The sequence below is a fragment of the Ixodes scapularis genome, unplaced genomic scaffold, assembly GCF_016920785.2.
Source record: "Ixodes scapularis isolate PalLabHiFi unplaced genomic scaffold, ASM1692078v2 PGA_scaffold0__279_contigs__length_252992795, whole genome shotgun sequence".
Taxonomy (NCBI): domain Eukaryota; kingdom Metazoa; phylum Arthropoda; class Arachnida; order Ixodida; family Ixodidae; genus Ixodes; species Ixodes scapularis.
The window spans coordinates 161,899,692-161,905,049 of record NW_024609835.1 but is presented as its reverse complement, the minus strand read 5'-3'; positions in this window follow the sequence as shown (position 1 = coordinate 161,905,049).

Below are 5,358 nucleotides of genomic sequence, written 5' to 3'. Positions count from 1 at the left end.
CATCTGTTGGTGCTATGAGCCACGTGAGAATAAGCCGTTACTTCCCTTTCATTCAGCCCACTCCAAGCTAGTCAAAAGGAGTATTGTTAACCTGTGTTTCACCAATGTACTAAAAAAGTCCTGTGAGCATTTGATCCCCCAGGGTTTTAATCAGCAAGTTTTGCGCTTGCTCGCAGCTGGGTATTGAAAACACATTCTTGTTGCGGTCGCGGAAGGCCTTCTAAGAAAGCGCTGTCTCGTAGAAAACAATGGGAGCCAGCCGGTAAGACAAAAAGGAAAAGTTGTTGTGATCCGTATGTACACCGAGTGTCGCACAATCTAAAGAAAATAGCATGCGATCAAATGTAAAGGTAGTGTTTTCTGCGCCCAATAAGCTCATGGAACTGTGCAAACTATCAAAGCCTGGCGTGCGTGCCAATTACGGATGTAAAAAGAAGCACAGAACGAAATTTGTCGACTGTACAGATGGCGTGGTTTACCGGAGTCCGTTGTCCTGTGGCAGCCACTACGTCAGGCAGACGGGGCGCTGCCTAAATGATCGGCTTCTCCAGCACAATAACACCGTGCAAAAAAAGAACGGTGGCTTTCTTAACTTGCATTGCAGGACATGCGGTTGTATACCCACTGTTGGATGAATGCGTAAAAATTGGGAAATGCAAGTCAGCGGTAACACGCGAAATCATAGAAGCCGAGCACATTGATTATTTAGGAGACATGTGTCTTGCTATGCCGTCGATTGCATTATCGGAGAAGGAATTGTTTTTCCTGAGAACGAGATAGTGTTGTTTCCCAGTTATGCTCTGTCATGGTGTTTTTTCTTTGACTTTTGTCTTTTTTTTGTTACTGTAACGATGGTTGAGACTATATATACCGGAACACGTTTTCAATAAAATTCAGTTGAAAGTTACGCGTTGTTGTGTCCTCTTCTCTGCTTTTGTCCTCGTCTTTGTTGCGCACAAGATTGTATAAGCTGAAGCACCAGCGTGCCCCAGAATGTGACACAAAGCTTCATCGACAGCTGCCCGTACGCGGAGGAGCTAGCATCTCCTCCGTTCTAGACGGGTGCTTTCGGTGAATCACAGTGCTGTGAAATTAATTGATTCTCTTTCGATTTTTCTTCTAAGAAAACGTGTTTATCATAAACGCCTGTGACCTCAACAGCCGCCATTTAGTCAACATTTTCGTTTGATTGCGACTATCTCAAATACGACTAACTTTCCTCGGATATGAAGTTTTTCCAATATCATTTATCATTGACTACTTGTATGTATTAGAAGATAAGTGTCGTGTTCTGGTATTTTTATTATTGCACTCTCCCTATAGCTACTGTTAAAAAATATTAAGAATGCGAGAGCAGTAGTTTTTCGTTCTGTTTTAATGGGGTATACGGAAGCAACATTTTAGCGCCTATTTCTTTGTGTAGACATGGTCTGCTTCATGACAGCAGCTCACAAACAGCAGTCTTTCATCTATAAATGCAAGAAAAGCAATTTTAAAACAAATAAAACAATTTCCTAATACCACCTGGTAGTTGAGGTCTGAGCTTTTGTTGGAATGTCGCACGTCACGGGCCCATCAGGAGCTACACCACGGTGTGGCGTGTCCGATGGAGGCGTGCGGGAGCGAGCGACGCTTGGGGCACGTCTCAGGTCTAGTACACCGTACCTCGGGCATTCCGACTTGGCAGAATTGTAACGCGCTGACGATAAAGCTGGCGCCACCTAGTGACGGCGATCGTAATTACTATACCCTTGGCCTCGTATGGGCCCGTGACGTTGCGAGCGTGACATCACGGGTAAATATCCCGAGATTTGCGTGCCGACTCGATGGCTGTTTTCGAAGCGCTCGCCAGGATCTGTCGGTTGGAAAAAAATATAGCCATTTGCTGAAAATACAAGCGTGCCATTATCATTTACGGATATCGTGGATCATATTTTACTTATTTCAGTGTTCCGGAAATATTCCAAGTTTTGATTCTGTACCCCTTAAATTTTTTCTTGAGGTTTTGTTTAAAAAAATATAAGGAAATGAGAATCTAATAATTGGCTTTTACTAGTTTGTTGCATCGTCACAACCCTATTTGCAGTAATATGAGTGCAAGTTCGAATCCGAGCATGCACCCCTTTTGCCATTTTTGTTCTTCAGTTAGGATGTTCTGCTCTATAATTAATGAAATTTAAACCTAAACATCAATCACCTCTGCTTTGTCGCCGGCAGGGTTCGCGCTGACTGTGAACCCCGCCACTACTCGTCTCCGATCAGGGTACCCCATCACCTGGCCGCTCTACCAGCCCTTTTTGGATGTCTCCTGCTGCCAAGGAGCAGCCTGATGATTGAACCACTGAAGCTCCAACATTGTTGCCTCTCTGTCAAAAAATTACTACAGGTAGGCCGGTCCACTCGTGGGGAAGCTGTGCCCTGAGCTGATCTGCCTGGTGTTGGTGCTGTCCTCTTGAGGTGCCTACTGTTGTCTTTCGTATACCATCAAGTGAGCTGACATTTTCAGGAATCCACCATAGGACTAAACTGCGCGCCCACACAGTCTGTCCCATACCAAAAGGATGGTTGCCTCCCATGTGCAGGGACGAGTCCAAATGCATATAGACAAAAATCAATCTAGGATCTGATGTGGTAACCAAATAAGAGTTAAGAAGGGTACTTCCTATCTTTTGCTGAGGTTCTGCCGCAGTGGAACTTCAACAACAGTGGGGAAGTGTTTGCAAGCCTGGTTCCAGGACTGTGAGGTTGAACCTCATAAATTCCCCCTTGTCTCCACATATCGCATGCTCGGATAACCCGATGAACTGCGGGTGATACAAAGGGGTGGTGGGGTGATGTACATGATCGTTGTAAAAACTGTTTCAAAACGGTACTATTAATCTGGGTTGGTTGTCAAACACAATTGTCCTTGGCTTTCCAAATCGATCAAAGATGTCGCACTCGGCTTCCACTGTGGTCTCGGTCGATGCTTCTATCTGCTATGAGTCGATCGGTATTACGTAACTCTCCAGCTGTATGGCATAATATAAGCCATGTTCAGCGTTGCTTGGTACACAATCAGCTGACCCGAACCTGCACCAGGGGCATTTAACAGGACTGGGCATATGTTTCGCACCTTCTTTCATGGTCTTAAATGTCTTTGTCAACACCGGGGTACCAGAAGATGGTTTGTGCCAAGCTCTTCATAACTGACCTGCCTGGAGCCCTATGTTGCGCTTTGTGGACTCCCACGGCGACTAGGAACAAGGAAGTGACGTCAACAACGCAGCAAGCACAGATTAAGTGATTATTGCTGAAAGTCGCTGATGACGAATTTCTACAAAAGAAAACAAAGCTCACTTTTTTTTTTGTTTTCTTCTGCAGAAATTTGTCATCAGCAACTCTCACCAATCAACGTCCAATCTGCAATCGCTGCGTGTTTGACGTCACTTCCTTCTCCCTAGTCGCCGTGGGAGTCCAAAGAGCGCGACATAGGGCCAAAGGATAGGCGTCATGGAGCATAGCCTCCTGTATACTGATAATTCCTGCTCAATTACCAGTAGCCAGCTCTCACTACAAGGGTGTGTCAACTTCCTATACAAGGCCGAAAATGTGAATAGAAATAAGCCTCTCGTGCGTTCTTGTATTCTTGGTGCTGTTTTTGGCATTTGTCGTGTTACCTGTGTTTCAAGAACTTGCAGGGGCTGTCATTTCACGAGACCCCAAGCAACACACGGGAGCATGGAAAGTGACTGAAGCTTATTTTGAGGGAAGACTGCGTCAAAACTTCGACCTCCTATATACTTAATACTGTGTGGTAGGCACCTTTATGTGACGTACATGAAGGAAGGCTTGTCTGGTCCTCCTTCGTGCATTCTGCTGAGGTTCCACTCAAAGCCCAGCTTGGCTCAGGCCTCTCTGGTGTCAAAGCTGGATGAGACCATGTACCCTTCCAGGTCCTGTTTCGGTGCTGCTTGACTGGCTGTTACTGTTTACCTACGCACATCTTTCTCGCAGTGCTCGAGGTACATAGCGACGGGCGCCTGACAACAGGCACAGTGCGTCATTACAAAACCTGAGCCCCGACACAGCTAACACCTTCCACAGTGCTTGCGTGACTTCGTAGCGGTTGTTACCCCAGAGGACCCTGGCGGTTGCAATTCCTCTTCACCTTCTGAACTTTAAAGCAAAACCAATTACGCATTAAACTAAAGCATGCGCTACCTTTCAGCATTTTAGCACCGCTTCTCGGCATCATTGTCGTTGTTGCAATGCTTTGTTTGTTTGTAGTTGACACGGTGATATCACATCACCTTCCTTGTCACTCATAATGCTTCCAGTAACTTCGCAGAACACGAAAACATTCAAATTGCGTACAGCTGACATTGCAGTGGAATTACCAAAATATGCGGTTGCGATTTCAGCTTGCGTCGGCCAGCTCCCCACAATGTAACGTCGGGACGTGCATGTCACAGTGTCATAGGACGCCAGCTACGACTCATGTGGGAACCATCATAAAATGCCTGTCTTTGTCGTGCACGTGTTTCACATCTACTTTGCCAACTGATGCAATGAAAAGAGTATTTGTTGAAGGCTACTGAGTTGGCAGGTTACAACCGCCTGAGCGTTCAGCTAATTGGTGATTTCACTTGGCTACTCGTTTCAGTGGAATATCTAAGCTTGATTCTGTTTGTCCATAATCTATTTATTGGCTGGCTTGTTCGAAAGTAACTCAGTCGGTCTATCTAAGGAAGCCTCAAGAAAAAGCTTTGCTAAGGCAGCACTAGCATTGACAATTGTTTTTGTTGAGACCGAGATAAAGCGACCTGATTTTATTTTGAGTAAGCCGGCACACTGCAGAGGAGGAATGACCCAGAGTTAGCATGAAGTTATAGGTTTCACATGAGGACATTCCATTTGAGCTGAAAAAGATGTGTCACTTAATTAGAAAGACAAGTGAAACAAAAACATTCTTAGGTATTTCGGTTAAGAAAGCTTTGCATGCTTTAGAACAGCTTTCAGTATTTGGGTACATTTTGCTTTGTAGCTTTGAGTTTATCTATGATAATTCTTAGTTCACTTGGAGCATGTAAAATACATTGGTTTGGACAGACAAACGCACTTGGGCATCTATCATATGTCTGAGCTGAGCCTTCATTTTTTTTTCAGCTGAAGTGTATCTCTCGCTTGGCTTGATCAGTATCTCCTTCATGTACTGAATTCCTTTTTACAGGGTTGCGTTGCCACAGGAGACTTGTGCGCTTGTGGCTGTTTGGTGAGTGGTGTCACCAATCACCATGAGCCCCGAGCCCAGTGTGGGTTCAGACGCCCTGCTTGCCTGGCTGCGCTAGGTGTCCCCGTGTCTGATGAAACTGGGGT